Source organism: Urocitellus parryii, chromosome X, assembly GCF_045843805.1.
Source record: "Urocitellus parryii isolate mUroPar1 chromosome X, mUroPar1.hap1, whole genome shotgun sequence".
Lineage (NCBI taxonomy): Eukaryota > Metazoa > Chordata > Mammalia > Rodentia > Sciuridae > Urocitellus > Urocitellus parryii.
In genome coordinates this window covers 44,665,803-44,674,891 of record NC_135547.1, presented here as the reverse complement: position 1 = coordinate 44,674,891, position 9,089 = coordinate 44,665,803, and the positions used below count along the sequence as shown (strand labels likewise).

Sequence of the window (9,089 nt, the reverse complement as noted above, 5' to 3'; positions counted from 1 at the left end):
GATGAAGCTGGATTCTCTGCTTCTGCTGGCGGGTGGAGTCTGTGTAAGTTGCAGGTCACTGCAACCGAAAAAGCTCATTGTTGTGCCAGCAAATGTAATTGTAGCCTCTGAGACATTATGACCTGACTGATCCTTACAATGATACTGATCTAGGCGTATAAGTGACAGAAATGCTCGTTGAGTTCATTATATATGGCTGTAGACGGATACAATACATTTATTCTATTTTTATGTGGTGCTGAGGATGGAACCCAGGGCCTCACACGCGGGAGACAAGCGCTCTACTACAGAGCCCCAGCCCCAGCCCAGGCAATGTTTATTAAAGAATGGTTTAGGACTGGGGCTGGGGCTCAGCGGTAGAGCGCTTGCTTCCCACCTGTGAGGCCCTGAGTTCGATCTCAGCACTACATATAAGTAAACAAAATAAAGGTATATATATATATATATATATATATATATATATATATATATATATATATATAAAAGAATGCTTTAAGAAAGAGCGGGGTACCCCCTCGCCCACCCCCAGACCCGAGCCCCCCAGACCCGAGCCCCCCAGACCCGAGCCCCCCAGACCCGAGCCCCCAGACCCGAGCTGTGCAGCAGTCTTTCAGTCCCTTGGTGGCTCTGAAAAGAGCCTTTGGGGTTGGCTGCTGAGGGCACCCAGAGTCGGCTCACTGGCGGTGATGTGAGCGGCTGAGGGCCCTGGTGGCCTCGTACACGGCGTGCTTGCCGATCTCCCCGGGCAGCAGGAGGCGCACGGCCGTCTGGATGTCTCTGGAGGTGATGGTCGACCGATGGTTCTGGCGGGCCAGACGGCCGGCCTCGCTGGCGATGCGCTCGAACATGTCCTTGACGAAGGAGTCCAGGACGCTCACGGTCGACCGGGAGAGGATGAGGCCCGAATGGATGTGCTTCAGCACCCTGGGGAAATAGGTGGCGAAACCATCGCCACACCCGGAGTGGCTGGGGCGCCTTGGCTTCTTCTCCGTCCGCCCCGCCTTCTCAGGCTTTGGAGGTTTGAAGGGCATCTCAGAAGATGTGTTGCAAGCTGGTTCAGTCAGTGCCCTGGCACCTTCGCAGAGTGGGAGAGAATGCCAGTTGCGGAGGGCTGGCAGCCCCTTATATAGAAGGCATTGTGTCACGCCATGCGCAGCTTGGCCTCTCATTGGATGGCCCTTCCCGCGTTAACCCACATAGCACAACGTGATTGGACGGTCCTGTTCCTTGTCAACCTGCCCTCCAATGAGAGTGGATGCACAGTGTGATGCAATGGTCCTCCTGCTTGACCAATCACAGAGGATGTCTGACATTCTAGAACCTTGCTGTTGCCTCTACCAGAGCATTAGGAAGGTGACACAGGGGGCAAAAGGCCATCGGGCCATATCCACCACATCTCTTGAGCATTTTGAAAAGATGGTTACCGAGGAAATGAGAGAGCCTATCGCCAATATCCCTAGTCTCAGAGATGTGCCAATAGGGTACGTCTGGGCTATTGCTTTGTCAAAGCAGAAAATATCTTTGTCCTGAGAGGAGCCACTCTGGCTTGAGCAGCAGTTCCCTGACCGGGCCAGCTGAGTGTTCCTGGAAGCCAAGGGGCCTGACTGTCCCTCTCATGCCTCTCCTTCCCATCAAACCCTCAGTGAACTGGGAAAAGGAGAAATGACAAAACCCCAGTTTCCAAACGGTGAACACGAAGAGAAGGCGGCTATTTGTTACACATGTACAGGTTCCTTCAGCATTTTCCATGTCCAAATTGTATTCTTTTTTAAAAAATTGTTTTAATTAGTTACACATGACAGTACCAAATTGTATTCTTAACAATACTCAATCCTAGCTGGGCGTGGTGGCTGACGCCTGTCATCCCAGCGGCTTGGGTGGCTGAGGCAGGAGTATACGAGTTCAAAGCCAGCCTCAGCAAAAGTGAGGTTCTAAGCAACTCAGTGAGACCCTGTCTCTAAATAAAATACAAAATAAGGCTGGAGATGCGGCTCAGTGGTCAAGTGCCCTGGAGTTCAATCCTCGGTGTCCCTCCCACCAAAAAACAATACTCAATCCAAATAATCCCCTCAGTATAGTAGCATTAATGAATAAATATAAGGGGTCCTGACTGAAATTAAATGTGACACTAATTCTGTAGTAAACCACCAGAGGGAGAGAAAGCTAGGCAAGGGACATGAAATATCGTAAAGTTTTAAAACACGAGCACCTTAAAAAATATGATACTTCAAACAGCAACATTCTTCTTTTTTTTTAATTTTAAGAACATGTTTATTTCAAAGGTTTATGTTTTTCAATCCAAATAGCCATCTCTATTCTTTGTGGGAAGTATTATATGTATGAAAGTGAAAAGCCCCAATATCCTAATGTGTCTTTTGTTTTTTGTTATTTTAAGCTTGTTTAAGTAAAATATTGACTACCAAATTGAACCAGTAAAGAATTAAGAATAGAAATAGAAGGGAAGGGAGCATGGAAGAGAATAAGAAAGACAGTAGAATTAATTGGTCATAACTTTCTTAGCCTTCTATTTTAATACATGACCAGTGAAACCCCACATCATGTACAACCACAAGAATAGCATTCTAATTAGAATAATTTTTACTCCATATATGTATTATATATATATATTTTTTGCAGAATACTCATACTCGATTTATTGACATTACTTAGCAATTTTTTGGACAGAGGTCAAACTCTTTGTTTTTTATTAAGCACATTCCACAATACAAAGCTGTCATGAATAATATCTGTACAATTTGTTTCAATAGCTGTTCAGACACAAATTTATTTCCAACAGATAATTGGCAAACATAATTAATTACAAGTTAGAATTAGACTATCCCAGTGCTTTAAAACATTAATATAGCAGTATTTTACAGTTGCTCAATTATGTTAGCAAAATAAAGTCCAGAGTACAGCTGGGGTTACTGCAGTAACCCCAGAGCCAGGACTCCTTGGGTGCCAAAGTCCCCTGCTATAATTTAGTAGGCACAGTTCAAAGGTTGTGTGCATATTCAAAGGCCATGATTTCCCAAGGAATGAGAGGAACTTCTATATTAAACATGCAAAAACAAAAACAAAAAAATATCCATTCATTCAGAAAATGTGCCTCCCCCTCCCGGGCTTCCCCAGCCAGTCAGACCGCACAGCTGGGAGGCGAGAGGGGCCAGGGTGAACCTGCCCTCACTGCCAAGCTCACAGCACCCACCTCATGAAGGGAGGGTTCTTTTTCACACTTTAAGACTCAACTTCTCAAAAACAAATTAATTTAGTAAAATGTGGGAAGGATATATTAAAAATATAAAAAAGGAAAAAGCAAAACTAAAAAGCAAATCCAACCCGATAAGCGAATCACAGACACATTGATCCCACACCGTTCTCCACGCAAGGCCAGAGCCCAGGGCCCTCCCTCGGGAGGAGGGTGTGCTTCCTGGGAAGAGGCTGCACTCACAGAAGTGGCTTATTGGTCCTTTCAAGTGGTGTGGACATTCCTTGATCTTTGGAAATAAATGGCAAGGGGCAAATCAAGAGCTACTATTGAGGAGGGAAGAGGGTACCAGGATGCCAATGTCCACTCCCTGTGCTCAGAGTGACAGTGTCGTTCTCTCAGTGGGCTCAGGGCCCTCACAGGCCTCAGGCTGCCTGTCGCTCTGGGGTGCCCTGCCCTCAAGGGGGGCCTCTGGACCAGCCTGCCTGCTCTGCAGGCTGCAGCGTGCCACAGGCCCTCGACGCCCTGGCAGGGCCAGGTGGCGTGAACTCTGGAGCCAGGAGACCCAGTCCATGGAGCATCTTGTTCTTTCCTTCTCAGGGTCGCTACTGCACAGAAGGACGGTGCTGACAGTGAAGCCAAATGAACACTATGGGACGTGACCACGAGGACTCAGGAGCACTCATAAGGAAAAGAACAATGATGACGACAAGTTGTAAGGTACCTCTGCACAACAAATAAAACATCTGTGTTCAACTTTAGAAGTTACATTTTAAAACAAGTTCCCATTAAAAACACACACCCCACACACACCAGGACAGTGTCAGATGAGAACAGCGTATGAATACTGCAGGAAGGTCCGGGCACCCTCACAACCCTGGCCTCGGGCTCCCAAGCCAGCCGTATGCAACGGGCACCCTGCTTAGTGTCCTGGTGCAGGGCCAGCTCCAGCGACCTCGAGGTGAAATTGTTATATACATCATATCTACATGCGGATACGGCGTCTTAAATTAGGAGGCAAGCACATGGATGAAGGCGTCACTCTACCAGATATCAGGAGATGCTGGGGACAGAACAGTTATTCAAAGAAAAGAGCTATATTACCTGTGGCGAGATAATATAACTGGCTTAGCAGTTCTTTAAATTAAAAGAAACTGGTACAGAAAGGAAGTATAATCCAAAACATATGACCAAAACAATCCAGAGAGATTTTTCCATTGTCCAACATTGTCCCTAATACAAGTCAGAATTCATGACTTGGCCAGTCACAAGGAGAACGCTAACTTCTGAAAAGGAAAGCCCTGGACCTTCTGGGTAGGTGTTTGGCACCCAAAACTTCACTGAAGAATGTTGTTTCTTAATATCAGACCAAAGTGCAAAGCATATAAATTAGAGCCAAGTCTTCTCTTGACGGTCGATTTACTTCTGGAAAACAGACTGCATGTTCCTCTTATATGAACAATTTACATTTGAAGCAGTAGGTTTTTTTCACTGATGGGGGTAGGGAATGGGCTTCTGTTCTACTGGAAGTTGGTGAAGTGAAGGACTCCTTCTCAAAGCAGAGCTGGAACCGGAGGTGGGAAATGTCGGACTTGGAGAGTGAGGCTGCTTTGCATCTACCCAGCGTCTAGAACCACTTCCAGCCTCGTGCCACTGTGAACGAACTCCCTTAGGTATCTGGTAGCCATGTAGCCAGTAGTTCAAGACTAGGAAACCCTGAAATGGGTAAAGGTGCAGACTGTTATCTGGAGATGTATGTGTAGGTTCTGGAGGGAGAACGGGTCTCATTCTGGGCACTGGGAGGCACGTTTAAGAAATCCCAAATCAAAATAGTGTCATCGTGGGAGCTACTGATGATTTGAAACTCATCAAACTGTAGCCAAAACACACGTCCAGAATGTTCCACCAATGTGCGCAGACACATGGTGCTTGCCGGGACTCGAGGGTCAAGAGCAGCTTGCAAGTCCCAAACTTAAATTTTCCCATCGTAGGCGCCACTGACAATCCTCTTGCTATCCAACCGAATACATCGCACCAGTTCTTTGTGCCCCTCCAGGACTCTCAAACAGGCGCCACATTCGATATCCCACAGCCTAATGGTGTTATCTGATGATCCACTGACAACCAGCCGATCCCTGTACTGCAGACAGGCGATGCCTTACTTGTGCCCATTCAGAGTCTGGACGAACTTACAGGTGCTTGTGCTCCAGACTTTGATGGTCCTGTCACTGGAGGCAGACACGATGTACTTATCATCAAAGTCCACCACATTGACTGCAGCACGGTGGCCAACCAAGACACGGCGTAAAGTGATATGGGTGGCAGAAGCCATGTCCCACACAGCAATAGAGCGGTCCTTGGAACACGTCACCATCAGTCCGTTGCTGAAGTGTAAGTGCAGTACGGCTTCATTGTGATGGATCAATGTGTTAAGAACTTCCCCTGTGTTCACGTCCCAGACTCTCACTGTGGAATCAGAAGAGCCAGTTACAATGACACGCTCGTCATACTGGAGACAGAGGACAGAGCCTGTGTGTCCTGTTAACACTTTCAAACATTCCAAGCTGGTTTTATCCCAAATCTTAATAGAATTATCTCGTAGACCACTGATGATTTTCTCATCATCGTACTGTAAACAGTAGACACCTTTACTGTTTTCAGAGCGGCACTGAATCCTCTGCAAGTTGTGTAGTCCACACCGCCAGTTGGATTCTATAGTCTCTATATCCTGGATGATCTTTGGGTATAATGATCTGTAGAATGAATTGGGAGGGCCATCTGTGGGTCTGTTTTTAAACAGGTACTGATCCCACCCTCTTCTTTCTGAAAGTCCCTTCCACAGAGGGTCCATGCGTACCATTCGCTCAATCAGCTTCTTCCAGAGCATTCCTTCTGAGATCACTCGCTGCCATTCTTTACAGACCAGCTCTGCTGCACACAGAGACCTGGCATCCAGGTAGGAAAGAATGTTTTCTGCTATGTGATCTAAGCCTTGCTCTGGCAACGCAGTAATGAAATCCCGCTGCAACATGGGCTTCAGGTAGGAGTTAATATGTCCATGCTGATAGTGACACATTCGTGAAATCAAATGCTCCACGAACTCCACTTGATCCGACTCAGACCACTGGTCAAAATACTTAATACACAAGTCCTTTTCCTTTTGATAGTTTCCTTCCGATGGCCTCTTTCTGGAGACAATCACAGATGATGTTCCATTACTTATCATGAGCTCGATGGTCTTGTCCTCAATCACCGAGTCGGGCTCCATGGCGCCCCGGTGGCCCCGCCTCGCTCTCCCCGCGCAGCAGCGAACGGCCCCGGGAGGAGCAGGCGGCAGCGGAGGCGGCTGTGGAGGCGGCGATCGCACCCACTCTAGCTGCCAGCCCGCCCGGGCCGCCCCATATATGTATTATATGCCAAAATTATTATACTGCCATGTATATCTAAAAAGAACAAATAAAATATAAATGTTTTTTTTAAAGGAAATTTGAAAAAAATAGAAGTCATCAATCAACTTCCACATCATCACTATCTCAAATGGTCAGGCTTCCCAAGAGTGTTTACTGCTACACATTTATGGAGAAGTTATTTCTACTAGTAATAAAATGGTTCTATATTAAGAAGTTGCAAAATGCTCATTTTTGTATTTACATAATATCTTATGGTGACAAAACCAGCAGGAAAAAAAACATGGTTATCTTATTTTTGAATGATCCCATTAACAAATGAGAATGCAAAATATGTAGTTGTATTGTTAGCCATCAAATACTTCTATTAAACTGATGCAGGACACAGGAGACACATCGACTACAATGTCCACATTTACATAGTCAATTCACCATAACTAAAAACAAACAAATAAGAACATGAAAAGAGCCACACTCATTTCTTCCGCAATCCTGGGGGTGAATATCCCAGGAAGGCTCTTTTTTTGTTCATGCAGGGTCATCTTCTCACACTTTATGCCATAGCTTTGGGGCATGAGCTGCACACACTGGATTCTCCCATCCTCTGTTTGATGCATATTTATAATATTGAGTCCTACCATGTTTATTTTAACCTTGTGAGTAGCCATCATCTTTCTGGAAGCATTTTATACAGTTGAGGTTTTTCATGAACCCCTATTTGTTGATTTAGTGTAAGCATTCCTGCTTGCATCTAAAATCATCTTCCTATGATCATTTTACATCTCTTCAAACAACATTCTGCAGAAATCTTTTGAAGAAGATTTCCTTTGGTGTGAACTCCAAGCACTTTTATTTTCTCTCAGGCATCTTTATTTGTGAGTTGGGTTCTGCAGAAAACTGATGTTGAGTTGAAATTTAGTTGGCAGAACATTTATTCCAGATCCATAGCTGAAGAAGTGATGGAAAGTGGCTGTTGTGGACAGAGAGAGAACATTTCTATTGCACAGCAAGTGCCTCTATATGGGAGCTCTAAATGCAAAAGGCTTATTGAGGGTATTCCTCATTGTATAGATATACTTCTTCTTGATTGGGAATCATCATAGGCCTTCCTGGTAAGTAACTTTGATAAGGCATATCCTGCAGCACCCCAAAGGACTAATGACTGAAGACTAGCACCTTCTAACACTTCCAAAGGCTGAAAGAGAGAGTCTGTCCTGCAGGGATTCTGAGTGTTCCACCTGTGTATCTATCACATTCTCCTTCTTAAACAATACTTTAGCTGAGAATACATCACTATGCTGACAGTTACTTTCTTTCAGACCTTTCAATTTCCACCTTCTGATATATGGTGGTTGACTATCACACTATTATTCCTTTACTGGTAATGAGATTTTTTAAAATATCAGCTGTTATAATCTATCTTTTCTTTTTTCTGAAGCTTTAATATGATATGAACAGATGTGTTCTCTGAACATAGTAAATCACACAGTGCCTGAATTCTATAAAATCACCAGCTATTTCTTCTTTGAATATAATTTGTCCCTGTTTGTCCAATATTACTTTACAAACTCCTATGAGATAGATCATATACTTTTTAGTCAAGTCCTTAAGGCTCCTCCCATGTTTTGAATCCAATCTTACTCTTTATATATGAAGATTTTTTGATGATTTTTGTCTATCTTCTTGTTCTCCAATTCGCTATCCAAGTGTGCCCCATCTTGTATTTAATGTTTCCTTAATCTTTTCTTCAGGTGATTATCATTTTTATATTTCAAAAAATGCCTATTTTCATAATTAGCTATTTCTTCCTTATGTATAATATACTTATCATTTATTTAAACATGTTGAAGATATTTCTTACTAGTTTGAAGCTGATATTATATCTTTAGGTGTATAGATTTTAGTTTATTGTTTACAACAATACAGCCTTTTTAAATATTGTGCACTAGTTTATGAGGATTTTACCTAAGGGATAATCATCATAATAACAGAAGAATTCTGAGTTGTCCTAAATTACAGTATAGGCCCAAGAATGGAAGGATGAGAGAGATTTAAAAAATCATTTTAACTCCAGTCTTCAAGCTAAATCATCAAGGAAAAAGAAAAAAAAGTCTATTCTACATTCCTTTCCTGTTTGCTGAAGATTACCCTTCAAATTCACAAAATATACTGCTTTAGGAACCAACAAACCAAGAAGTAGCAAAAATGTCTTTGTGAACTAACTTCCTGTCCCAGGATAATACATGCATCCCATTATCCTGCTCTTCTTACCTATAGCAATATAGGTTTGATGTAATGATTAATGTTTCTACTCCCAAAACTTTCATTATAACCTCAAGGCCCCTTAAGTCTGGTGGACATTTTCCAACTGCAATCTGGCTTGGGAAATTTGCTCCAGGATCAGTCCTTTAACTTTGAAAGGCATCTGTAACAGCTTAAAAGCCTTTATTTTAGAGACATCGTAGCTTCCAAAG

General features: G+C 43.7%; 2 pseudogenes; both read right to left on the bottom strand.

The window, feature by feature from the left end:
* Nucleotides 1-674: 674 nt before the first annotated feature.
* On the bottom strand, nt 675-1,169 carry LOC113192685 (histone H2B pseudogene; annotated as a pseudogene).
* A 3,344-nt stretch (nt 1,170-4,513) lies between these two features.
* Nucleotides 4,514-6,476, bottom strand: LOC113192684 (F-box/WD repeat-containing protein 11 pseudogene; annotated as a pseudogene).
* Between the last annotated feature and the right edge of the window lie 2,613 nt (nt 6,477-9,089).